The sequence below is a fragment of the Pseudorca crassidens genome, chromosome 6 (genome assembly GCF_039906515.1).
Source record: "Pseudorca crassidens isolate mPseCra1 chromosome 6, mPseCra1.hap1, whole genome shotgun sequence".
NCBI classification, from domain to species: domain Eukaryota; kingdom Metazoa; phylum Chordata; class Mammalia; order Artiodactyla; family Delphinidae; genus Pseudorca; species Pseudorca crassidens.
The window spans coordinates 83,026,891-83,040,578 of NC_090301.1; the positions used below are offsets into that span (position 1 = coordinate 83,026,891).

Genomic DNA, 13,688 nt, shown 5'->3' on the forward strand with positions numbered 1-13,688 from the left:
TGGTTCAGTGGCTTGTGTAGGATTCCTGGTTGAGGAGGCTGGTGCCTGTGTTTTGGTGGTGGGGATAGATCTTTTCTTTCTGGTGGTCAGGGCTGCATATGGTGGTGTGTTTTGGGGTGTCTGTGAACTTAGTATGATTTGAGGCAGGCTCTCTGCTAATAGGGGGGGTTGTGTTCCTGTCTTGCTAGTTGTTTGGCATAGGGTGTCCAGCACTGTAGCTTGCTCGTCGCTAAGTAGAGCTGGGTCTTAGCGTTGAGATGGAGATCTCTGTGAGAACTTTCACCGTTTGATATTATGTGGAGCTGGGAGGTCTCTGGTTGACCCGTGTCCTGAACTCGGCTCTCCCACCTCAGAGGCACAGGCCTGAGACCTGGCCGGAGCATGAAGACCCTGTCAGCCACACGTCTCAGAAGATAAGAGAGAAAGAAGGAAAGAAAGAAAAATATAAAATAAAGTTATTAAAAAGAAAAAATATTAAAAATTAAAAAGTAATAAAAAAGAAAGAAAAAGAAAGTAAGAAATAAGAGAGCAACCAAAGCAAAACACAAATCCACCAATGATAAGAAGCATTACAAACTATGCTAAAAAGAAAAAACAAAAAACGGACAGAGAGACCCCTAGGACACATGGTAAAAGCAAAGCTATTTAGAGAGAGTCACACAAAGGAGCATACACATACACACTCACAAAAAGAGAAAAAGGAACAAAAAGAGAGCAACTAAATCAATAAACAAATCTACCAATGATAATAAACTCTAAATACTAAACTAAGATATACATAAAACCAGAAACAAATTAGATACAGAAAGCAAACCCAAAGTCTACAAGTTGCTCCCAAAGTCCACCTCCTCACTTTGGGATGATTCGTTGTCTATTCAGGTATCCCAGAGATGCAGGGTACATCATGTTGATTGTGGAGATTGAATCCGCTGCTCCTTAGGCTGCGGGGAGAGATTTCCCTTTCTCTTCTTTGTTCGCACAGCTCCTGGGGTTCAGCTTTGGATTTGGACCCGCCTCTGCGTGTAGGTCGCCTGAGAGCATCTGTTCCCTGCCCAGATGGGACGTGGTTAAAGGAGCAGCTGATTCGGGGACTCTGGCTCACTCAGGCTGCGGGGAGGGAGGGATATGGAATGCGGTGTGTGCTTGCGGCGGCAGAGGCCAGCATGACGTTGCAGCAGCCTTAGGTGCACCATGTGTTCTCCCCGGGAAGTTGTCCCTGGATCGCGGGACCCTGGAAGTGGCGGGCTGCACAGGCTCCCGGGAGGGGAGGTGTAGATAGTGACCTGTGTTCGCACACAGGCTTCTTGGTGGCGGCAGCAGCAGCCTTAGAGTTTCATGCCTGTCTCTGGTGTCCGCGCTGATAACCATGGCTTGCGCCCATCTCTAAAGCTCGTTTAGGCAGTGTTCTGAATCTCCTCTCCTCACGCACCCTGAAACAATGGTCTCTTGCCTCTTAGGCTGGTCCAGACTTATTCCTGGACTCCTTCCCAGCTAGCTGTGGCGCACTAACCCCCTTCAGGCTGTGTTCACGCAGCCAACCCCAGTCCTCTCCCTGGGATCCGACCTCTGAAGCCCGAGCCTCAGCTCCCAGTCCCCACCCACCCCAGCGGGTGAGCAGACAAGCGTCTCAGGTTGGTGAGTGCTGGTCAGCACTGATCCTCTGTGCAGGAATCTCTCCGCTTTGCCCCCTGAAACCCTGTTGCTGCACTCTCCTCCATGGCTCTGAAGCTTCCCCCCCACCCGCCATGCCCCCAGCTCCACCAGTGAAGGGGCTTCCTAGTGTGTGGAAACTTTTCCTTCTTCACAGCTCCCTCCCAGAGGTGCAGGTCCCATCCGTATTCTTTTGTCTCTGTTTTTTCTTTTTTCTTTTGCCCCACTCAGGTAGGGGATTTTCTTGCCTTTTGAGAGGTCCGAGGTCTTCTGCCAGCGTTCAGTAGGTGTTCTGTAGGAGTTGTTCCACATGTAGATGTATTTCTGATGTATTTGCAGGGAGGAAGTTGATCTCCACGTCTTACTCCTCTGCCATCTTGAAGGTCTCTTAATTTTTTTAAGTTAAAAAGTTTGCAAATTAAAAGCACAAGAATCCTTTATAGTTCACACACACATATAGTATGTATGATAAAAAGTATTTTTCCCCTGTTATATTAGATAGCTTCACTAAGAATTTTACCACAAAAGAAGCAAAGTTTATATATATGTACATATATATGCAAATTGGCCTTTGCTTACTTTAATTTAAATAGAAAACAGCTCTAGTTTCTAATTGATTCAGTAAAGTATACCATTATAAAGCCAAGAAATAATTGAACAATAATTTTGAAAGTTGGTAATGTAAAACCAATATATTAGATATTTTTCTTATAGTCGCTGGTGCAGCATTTAGGAAACCAATATTTATTTTGGAATAGTGGTAACAGAATCAATTACACATTTGAGATAAACAGATATGTTTGTGTATATAAGTTGTAGGAATTATACCCACTTCAAGTTGAGATCTGGGAAAATCAATGCTTAGAAAATGCAAAAGGGAAACAACTACAGTATTTTTTATTTTTTTAAAGTCTAATACGTTATATAGTTATATGTTTGTAAGCAAAGCTGTATGGGGATAACTTTAAAAATTTTTTTTCTAGCAAAAGCTTAGTCTTAAAGTGGTGTATGATTTACAAATAAGTTCTCATCCATATGTGTTCTCTGGCCTTTTATTGACATTAAGTATATAAGAATTTAAATCTAAAAATTGATCAGTTCAACCTTACAATGAAAGGTACTTCAACATGAACTCCTTTAACATCATGTAATATTTATTTTGCTTCATGCATGTTAGAACGTAGACTTTTTTTCCTTGAGTCTCCAATTTGAGTTTTAACAAAATTTAAACATTTCTTTTTCAGCATGGAATCTGAGGAGCTGAATAAAATGGTGGCATGAGCGGAGACTCTTAAGGTAGGCTTCCCTTCCCACCTCAGCCCAACCATCACATTGACATTCTCCTATAGCAGACCTCAAGGCAATAGCTGGACAAAATCCTTATTTCAAAAAATTCATCCAAGAAATAAATGTTTCCTCTAATCTCTTAGCTATATTGGAAATGAGCTATGAGAACAATTACAATTTTACAAAGTTTAACCAGAATGACTAGAAGTGCACAGTGGTGCTGTTCAGAAATGTTGCAAAAGGTACATGAAGGTAACATGGCTCTTGTCCTTTGGTGGGGACATGGGACAGATGGTATTATGAACAGGATCAAGCTGCCCACCTCTGGAGGGCAGAAGGAGACTATCTGGCACTCATGGAAGTCATAAACAAGCTCAGGAAAAAAAAATCGGGAATGTTGGAATTCTCTGAGGCATGAAGCAATATACTTCTGTTTAAGAAAACTCAGCTGCTGTTGGGATTGGGCCTGGACCTAATATATTTGCACTCAGGTTTTCTCCAGTCAGATCAAAAATAGTGTTTGAATGGAGGCAGTTTAATTCAGATGGGAAAACAGTGAAGCATTTTGAAGTTTCTTCTCTCAATTTGTCCGGCTGTATACATAGTACATCATCTTTGGGTTTACAAGGTTCTGTCTAGGAAAAATATACAGAAAGTAGCATGTCATAAATATGACTGGAAGAATCGGTATGCAATGTTGTCCTACATATTCAGAAAATGGTATCCAGACTCTAGTTCCATTGATGATTATGGCACTCCAGTAAAACCTTATAGTTGATTTTTATGTGCCTACATAGATTTAAGTGACAAGTATTTGTCTCAGTTTTATGATACGCAGTGAATATCATGTAAAAAAAGAAACATCAACCTTAAAACCACCCTTTGTAACTTACTGAGAGACCTGTTTCCTTTAAAATTTAAGTAATCACAGAGAAGGAAACTATTATGTTTTGACTAATTTTAACAGTAATCTATCCTCTTTGGAACATGCTTTCTTCAGATATACCTTTTAATACCTAGTCATCTCCTACTTCCTAGAGCAGGCAACTGTTTACAATTTGATTCTTCCTGAATAAGAATCCAAGTGTAAAAAAAAAATTGTCATTTCTTTATAAAGAGCAAGTCCATTGTAATAGCTACTGATATTTTGACAAACTTGTTTGTGAAAACGAGCAATCCGGAACCTTTAGGGACTTAAAACGGGAAGGTTTATTTCTTGATCACACTACATGCCCTTCTCAGATCAGCAGGGAAAGAGCTCCACTTTGCATTGTCCTCACTAAATGAACAAACCAATGGAGCAGCTGCTGTTTGGAACATTTTCTTTCACTGTGGTGAGGGGAGGGTGGGTTAATAGTGAAATATGTAGCATGTTATTTCTGCTAACATTTTATTAGCCAAAGTAAATCACATATCCATGCCTAATTTCAATGAGGGAGGTAATTAGGGCCTTGGTAAAAGCCCCATTGACCATCTCAGCGACAACTTGGCAAAATCACTCAAAATTAAAAATGCATAGCTTTGACTGAATGATTCCATTTCTAGGAATTTATACTATGGCACAAGCATGTTCATTTCTGTGTTTTTATGATGGAAAGAAAGAAAATCCTTAAGAAAGATTTCTGTTTAAATAAATCAAGTTAAACACATTTAATGGGATAACTTACAGCCTTTCAAAAATGAGTGGGAGGTATTTGAGTTAACATGGAAAGCTATTCTAAGATAATATTGTTAAGTAATAATTAAAGTGCACGTGTGTGTGATGGTGGGGGTGGTGATTCGGTGCTGGAGTTTGAGTGTGTGTGTACGTGGGTGTGTGGGTTAATACATGCAAAGCACTTAGAACAGTGCGTGGCAAAAATAATAATAGTAGCAATTTACTATGTGTAAGCTACTCTTCTAAATGTTTTATATCTTTTAAGTCATTGGATGCAAAGATCATTTGTGGTGTTATTATTCTTAGTTTTCAAATGAGGAAACAAAGAGTATATGCATGAACAGTTTCTGGAATGATATTTGAAACTGTCTGCAATGAGTATCTTTGGGGAGTGGGACTAAAGGATGTAGTGGGCTTTTAAAAAGTTGCTGTGTTGCTTTCTATTGCTATTAGAATTTTTTATCATGAACACATATTACTTTCATAGTAAAACTCTGGTAATAAAAATAGATGTCATGAGCCAAGGGGAGCTGACTCACTTTTGCTAAAATGCACTCTGCACCCTGACGAAGGTGAAGGTGTTTCTACATAGGAAGAATACTTAAGACCTAAATTCTCAACTCCAATTCTTCTCTTGGTCATAATGAAAGAAAGCCTGAGCTGATCACTTTTTAAAAAAATTTTTAAACTAAAAAAAATCAAAAAAATTATACTAATTTCTCCAAAGCTGATCACTCTTGATATCAAGTTATTTATTTGGGTGTGATGATCTGTAGTAAGTTTGATTATTGTCCGATATTTTCCCTTCTTTCTGGATTCTGCATCCCTGTCCTGTGGCCATCAAGCTTGGCTCAGTGACTGGCTTCGGAAGTGGTGTGTACTGCTTTCAAGAAGAGACCTTAAGGATAACTGTGAGGCTATACTTTTGCTCTTTTCTCTCTGCATTGGGAAGGGTAATATCTAGACAGCAGCTGCTTATCCAGGATCTTGGAGGGAAGAGTACATGAAGAACAGTTGTAGAACACATTACAGGAGTGAGAAATTAGAAGTTAACTTTCTTGTGTCAAGTCGTTCAGACTGAAACATGTGCTACCATGGCATAAACCAGCAAAAGTTGATACAGGACCTCAGAGAAGTAATAAGAAAGCAGAATTGGGGAAAATTCTAGCCATCCTCTGGGGCAGAGATGTTGGGACATTTCAGCCTTTTGTGCTTCTGTGTGTGTGTGTGTGTGTGTGTGTGTGTGTGTGTTATAGTATTTTGCTCTTGGAACTGCATTCCCCGAAGTTCTCTATAGCTTGTTCTCCTGGAAGAAGGAAAATGTGTACTGTTCCATTGCTTTCATATTGGCAAGCTTGTTATAAACTTTCAATCTGATTTTTATTTCTGTTTGAGGAAGACTGACTTGTGTTACATGTCCTGTCATTTGAAAAAGAAGTGCCAATATTATGGAGGGTATAAATAGCTACAGTTGTGTTTCCTTTCCAACAACTCATTTCTCTAAAGTTTCTCCCTTAATTGCAAAATGTTGGAATCATTTGAACTTTCAGTTTTTTTATTATGTACATTAAAACATGCAGTAGGACTATAACATTTTTCCTCTAGGTGATGTTTGTATTTCATTTGGCACGAAATGCCTAAAATAAGAACTTCCAATGCTGTAGTTTGGTCTTGATTCTGTGTCCTGTTGTAATGATCAAATTAAGTGCTGCTATTAAAACAGTCATGCTATAAATTAGTTTTCCCACCAAGCATAATTGCCAAGTAATATAAAAATAACTTTTCCAAGACTTGTTAAGATGTGATCCTATTTTTACTCATTTGAAAGCATAAAGGTTTGATTTTCTTCTAATGGAGTTAAGTTGATTGTTTACATCTCTTATCAAAATAAGAGATTAATCTGGTTTATACTATGTTGGCCCAAAAGTTCGTTCAGATTTTTCTGTAAGATGTTAAGGAAAAACCTGAACGAACACGTGGGCCAACCCAATATCTCTGTTCCAAGGGTCCAAATGTCATCAGTTTTTTAGCTAAAGAGGAATACACTGATTTTTGTGTGTGTTTATTTCTGTTAGTTATACTGCCCAGTGGAGCACCGTTAGAAATATTCTTAGAATATGTGATGTTTGGGAGGTTGCCTTGGTCCCTAATAACGAGCACCATTTCAGGACTGTGGACCGAGAAGGAGGCAAATTTGCCCCAGTATTAAACAATATAAAAAGTATCTAGAGAAAAGGTCCTAATATTACAATCAGTCAGCAATTAAGCAGTCCCTCTCCCACTGTACAACCTAGTGAAGGGGCGGCACCCCTCTCTTACACATTATATACAGTATCTAAGCCCTTCTGGGGCATCTATCTAGAGGCTAATCCTTGTATCATGATTTCCAAACATGGCCTCAGTAGGTGGGCTGACTGAGAACACCATGTGATTTATGCATGTGATTTTACAAGGTCTAGAAAGTATTTTAAAGACCACACATCAGCCTGTATTGGGGGGAACTAGGAGATTTCAAGGATAATCCAATCTGCCCTCTTTTACCCTCCAAAGCCACAAAGAGAAATCTTCAGATAGCATTCTAGTTATAGTAGCTCTTTAAGACTTAGATAAGCTATGGAAGCTTAGGTGGTTTTCCAAAGGTGATAGGGAGTTATAAAGCCTGCAAGCGTGGTGCTTCTATCTTTTTTTAAACGATTTATGCACATGACCTCAATTTCAATATAAACTATATGTATTTTTTTTTGGTTAAACTATATGTATTTTTTACTTACTACTAAATATATAGTGGAAATATAAATAGGAAATAAGAATTCTGGTCGTTTACATATAAGATGAATTATTCTGTCAGCATTTGGAAATGTTTAAGGATATGGATCTGAGAGAATAGAAAAGAGTTCCCTTATGAAAATGCATGCTGATTCAAACATTTTTAATCTCAATGACTAGGGTATTTGTTTTAAGTAGTGGGGCATTTGATTATGAGTCAGATATGTTACTACTGAATGTGATTCTGAATGTGGTATTCCTGGATCTTTGTATAAGATTTCATCTTGATTATAAATAATATTTTAATTTATTCATGTATTTACATGAAACTTGTTGCATTTATTGGTAATATATTTAATGCCTGGTAGATCATACACCAAAGATCCAGGGTCAGGCTCAAATGACATAGTATAATGTCTTGAGGGATGACTGTCAAGTCTGAGTCTTAAGGGGAAATCTGAGGAAGACAAGGAATGTAATTGCTGGAAGAACGCTAGGAATCTTTTATTCTGACAGGAATTTTCCTAAAAGAATCCGTAAAGGCAGGAAGAAGAGGTGGTAATAGTAAGGAGCACTAGTAAAATATTGAAATGTTTTAATTTGATTGTGGCATCTTATTGATTATTTTGAGGCCTTGGCAGGCAGGTTCTTGCTGGCCTCCAGCGATAGCCGCCCCCTGGTATTCACACCCTTGTATAATCCCCTCCCCTCAAATGTGGGCTGGCCCATTGACTTGCTTCTAACCCACAGAATAGAGCAAAGGTGATGGGATTTCAATTTTATGATTGACTTACAAGAGACTCTTAACTTCCATCTTGATAGCTGTAGTCTATAGTCTTGGAGCAGACGCCTGTGTGCATGCCTGTCCAATGTATATTGTGTCTTAGCTTCTATTTTTAAAATTGTTCTGTACAGAGAGATGCAGCAGGGGGTGGAAGGGCAGAGTAGGCAGAGGGAAGCCACCCTGCTCCCAGCACTGGGGGTCTGGGGTGGGAGCAAGAGGGCTGCAAAGAGTCTGGACCGGCCCAGGCTCCCTATTGGGCTCAGCACAAAAGCACTTTCAATGAATTAAGTGAAAACTTTCTTACAAAAATGCAAAATTCAAAGCTCCAAACGTATTGGAAATAAAATATGAACTTACAAAAAAAAAAAAATATATATATATATATACTTGATATATACTTGATAGTATATAAAGAGCCTTGCTGGCTTTGATGAAGCAGCTTACCTTTCTGGGCAGGCCTAAATGGCCAGAAAATGAGTCCCCTAGCCAACAGCCTACTAGGAACTGAGGCCCTTAGTCCAAGGGCCTTCGAGGAACTGAAATTCTGCTAATCCCATGCGAGTTTAGAAGTGAATATTTTTCCAGTTGAACCTCCACATAAGCCCTCAGCCTTGCTTGATGCTCTGATTGCAGCCTTGTGAGAGAGACTGAAGCAGAGGACTCAGTTAAACTGCCCAAATTCATGACCCATAGAAGCTGTAAGGTAAATGTGTTGTTTCAAGCTAAGTTTGTGGTAATTTATTACACAGAAATAGATAAACAGTGCATACCTGAATCATAATTTTATGGCTCCTTTTGTGATTAATTTCTTCAGTATGACATAGTTTGATATGAAAATGCGTATCGTGTATTGTATATTTAGGCAAAGCTCAGTGTGTAAGAGAATTTGATATAGAACAGTAGTTGTCATCATTTGTGTGCACAGAATGACCTGGTAGCCTTGTTAAAACAGCTGTCCCTCCCCTCAGTTTTTGATTTAGCAAGCCTTGGAGAGTTCTTCAGAATTCACATTGCTAAGACATTCCCAGATATTTTAGTTTCCTGTTGCTGGTATGAAAAATTACCTCAATCTTTCGTGATTTAAAACAACACAAATATATTACCTTACAGTTCTGGAGGTCAGAAGCCAGAAACAGATCTGTATGTGTTAAAATCGAGGTGTCCTCTTTCTGGAAGCTCTAAGGGAGAATATGTTTCCTTGCTTTTTCCAGCTTCTAGAGGATGTCTGCATTGCTTGGCTTGTGGCCCCTTCCACCATCTTCAGATTTCTTTCTGATTCTGACCCATGACTCTCTGGTCTCTTTCTCACTTATAAAAACCCTTGTGATTACATTTGGGCCCATCTGGATAGTCCAAGATACTCTTCCCATCTCAAGACCCTTAACTTAATCATATCTTAATCAGAAGTCTCTCTTACCATGTAAAGCAACATATTCACAGGTTTCAGGGATTAGGATATGGGCATTTTTGTGGGCCCGTTTTTCTGTCTACCACATCAGGTAGTGTTGATGCTGCCGGCCTAGGGACCACACTGTGAGTATCAATGATTATAGGTTATTGGAAAACCAAGCTCACTCTGTCTTGGATTCTGTCTGCTCCCACCGTGGCCGCTCTTAGCCTTCCTCTTCCTAAGATTCCACAGCTGCTGTTCCCTCTGCAGGGACTGGGAACAACTACTTTAGTTTTCATGTATGCCCCACAGCAGCTCTCAGGGGTCTCGTTTGAATGTAGGTAGAAGTTGCTGTATTGCTGACAGTTGAAATGCGTATCATTCGGACAGGTTTTTATGATTTTTGATTTTATCTATGTTTTCCCACAGCAAAAATCTTGACTTTGGTGATGTTGTACTTTATTTTTTTCTGAGTTAGGCAAATTCCAACTAGGTTTTGAAGCTCTGTAAAGTGTTTTCCAGGATTAAGTGAGAACGTTTCAAAGATAACACCGAACTAACTAGGAATGATAACAGGCTAGAAATATCTACTGTGAAGACTTTTCTCACATTTTCATATTCTTTCCAAAAACAACCCTTTGATTATTTTTTCTTCTAATGTATGTGTACATGAGTATGTGGGTATTGATTCCAGCATTTAAAAGTGCCTTGACTCTGAATACTTAAGATACTTTCTTATTAATGATTCCTTCTAAGAGAGACATAATTGTTGTCAATCAATTAAATGATTGAGATTGAAGGTTTGAAAAGACATGTCATCTGCCCTTGTCTGTCACCTTATGTAATGGCACAAATTTAGAATATATGATATGTGTCTGTCTATGTGTAGTTCACAAAACTCTCTTAAAGGGCAGGGATATGTCTTTAGATTTAATATCTTCATATTTTCCCTCCTAGCATGTTCAGAGCTATGGTGGTTTTACCTCTTCTAGGGACTATATCTTTCTCAAATAACTCAGGGTCATTCAGGATTCCAGCGAGTTTGCTTGATTCTGTCTGGGAGCATTAGGAATGTTAAGGGTGAAAAAAAGACTCTAGAATCTTAATATGTGTCACAATTGAGTGTTATTTAGGATCTGTTATTATATGCAGGTGGTAGAATTAAAGAACCATATTTTGTTGAGTGAGGTCTTTGGTGATCTTCTACCAGTCGTTGTATTCCAGAGCATTTGGGATTCCTATGGGTAAAGTCCTTTGTTCATCTCTTTATCCACGTCATGCTCCTTTACCAGTTCAGCAGCAGAGGTCAGGGATGTTGGTGGTCTCATGCACCCCTGCGTTAACCTTCACAACCACTGGCAGCAGCTGCTCTCTAAAGCAAACATAAACTACAGTCACATCTTACTCCCAACTTACATCAGCAGTTGGGCTTTCACTTGGTGTGTTGATTCTTCATTAGAATGGCATTAAAAATGGAAAGTATAAAATCTTTTTTTTTTCCAAATTAAATATAAATTGGATTTAGAAGCACATGCTGCACTGAATGCTTTTGTGTGCCCACAGATCTGCTAAAAATGGAAAATACATAAGTATGGAGGGGAAATAAATGCTAATGGGCCTCAGTAAAACTTGTAAGGCACACCTGTGGCTATTTGACTCCCTATCACGTAGGTGAATTTCAAGTAAGTAGAGTCCCAAGCTGTCCTCAACACAACCATCATAAAACATTTTTGGAGAACTTTAAGTTTGCCATGTCTAAATTAACTATTAAATAAAAAATAATTTTTGATAACTTTATTTTAACTGAAAATTGTATAATAAACCTACAAACCCAATCATTCATAGGACAAGATTTTTCAGAGGAAAGGAGATTTGATGCATGTGGAACATTGCTTCTGATTTTTTTTAAACAACTATTTTTGCTTGCTTTGGCCATGTTTATGTGAATTCATTGATTCTATTGCTATTTTCCAAGAGAGTCACTGTATGTCATTTTAGACTTTTTCCAACACTTTTTATATTTCATTTATATTAAAGTTTCCTAGCTTGTGATATTAGGGATGTTTTGAGAAATAGTTGTCATTTTCTATTGGCAAAGCTAGTATTTTCAATACATTTATGTAAAAACATCAATGCTTTCATGCAACACAAGAATTATAGGTATAGATATATATTGAAACACTGGTGAAAGAGACCAGCTAATGTACATTAATTATCCTCTTTCTGTAACATTCAAAGCAGATATTTTCCGAAAATTTTTTAGATTTAGAGACATTTGCCTTCTCCTGAATTATTTTAGTCCATCTCTAGGGAGCAGTTCTGTTGCCGACTTATCAGATGTGAGACAATTTACATGCTATAAAAATAAGCGAAAGTAATGTGATGTGCCAGATTTCTAGTGGAATATGAGTAATCATCCTGTTGGCATGGCAAAGAGATTCATAGAAAAACACTCTTGTGATTATTGCTGAAAATTAATTGTAATTAAAGGCTTTATTATAAAAGAAATTTAGTAGATTGGATTCCTAACAAAATGAAAAGATTCTTCTGTCCTTTCACAAGATGTGTTTTCTCCCTCTATCACTCATTAGTAAATAAATATTTATTAAGCACTTGCTATGGCTAAGATACTATGGTAGGTAATGAGAAGAATAAGGAGTAAAAGATGCCCCAAAATACACAGACTGTAACTGATCATAATTTGGGTGAAGAGTGATGCACATACCAAGAGTGGTAAGGATGGAAGTTGGAGAAAAAGAGAGAATTTCTATCTAGGGCTTTAAAGGGAAAGCTTAAAAAGATTCCCACAAAAGAACTACAAATGAATATAATATGCAAACATAGGCAAATGATGAGAAGTTGGTACAGCTAATGCTTCTTCTACTCCTAGTATGGGCATTTGGCCACATTAAGAAGCTAAAAAAATAATTATTTAATTGTACTGACACATTGTCTTTCAAAAAGTTGACATTGTTGGGCTTCCCTCGTGGTGCAGTGGTTGAGAGTCTGCCTGCTGATGCAGGGGACACGGGTTCGTGCCTGGGTCCGGGAAGATTCCACATGCCGCGGAGCGGCTGGGCCCGTGAGCCATGGCTGCTGAGCCTGCGCGTCCAGAGTCTGTGCTCCGCAATGGGAGAGGCCACAACAGTGAGAGGCCCGCGTACCCCCACCAAAAAAAAAAGAAAAAAGATGACATTGTCAATAAGTCCATTAAAAATATGGATTTATATATAATATTGCTAATGATGAACCTTTTTCTAAGTCAGACATTTAAATGTGTTTATTTCATCTTTATCTCAACTTTCAAAAATATTTTTAGTGTGTGTTTCATAGTATTTATATATAATAATGTTATAATGGTGAGCATAAATTCTTTGAAATAAATAAATATGCTTATATTAGGTGTGTACTCAAAAACATTTTACTGATAGATGGGCATGATCAAAACAAATCGGTTCTTTTTCTAAAGCAGAGGGTATGCTTCTTTCCTCAACATTAGTCAACCCTCTCTTATTAAGCTCACCCAGAAAGCTCCAACTTCTTAATGTCTTCCTAGATTAGAAATGGACAGAACCAATACATTATCACCATTCCCTAGGAAGTCTGAGGCATTCCTTAAGCCATGGCACCTAAAGCCCTTCTCCCTGAAATGTTCATGCCCTTGACTGGCACATAGATATTTTTTATATTTTATTTATTATTTACTCTTGCTGTTCTGTAGCCTACAGATTTGTCCATAAACCTATCAACTCAGTCTGTAAAATGTTAGAAATGAGGAGCCGGGTCAGTGCAATAATGAGAATCTGCAAACATTGCTGTTTTAATACAGATGGAGCTCTATAGTGGTTTGTTTCCTTCACAAGTCATTGTTTTCTCTTGTACAAATATGTGACTTTCAAACAATGAGGCGTAATTACAGCGGGAGAGGATCATCATGTGATATATTTGGTGGAAACCACGATGCTACCATTTCCTCAGTGTCATATTTTATTTAACAGATTTAATGATGTGAACTAAATGGCGAATATCCCCTTTCACAATGTGCAAGGATGGATTTTAGTGTCCATTTGTTGTGTATGTTTAAAAGGACATTTGAATGGTTTTTCCAGGAAACTGAAGGCACAGAGTAGTAGCTATATTAGCTTCATCTGGTA

General features: G+C 38.3%; 1 long non-coding RNA gene across 1 annotated transcript in view; it reads left to right on the top strand.

The window, feature by feature from the left end:
- Positions 1-2,894: 2,894 nt before the first annotated feature.
- Positions 2,895-13,688, top strand: part of LOC137225877 (uncharacterized) — a 383,954-nt gene continuing 373,160 nt past the window's right edge. Inside the window, exon 1 of the long non-coding RNA XR_010944066.1 lies at positions 2,895-2,946. This is a non-coding gene — a long non-coding RNA (uncharacterized lncRNA). The remainder of the gene's footprint in view (positions 2,947-13,688) is intronic.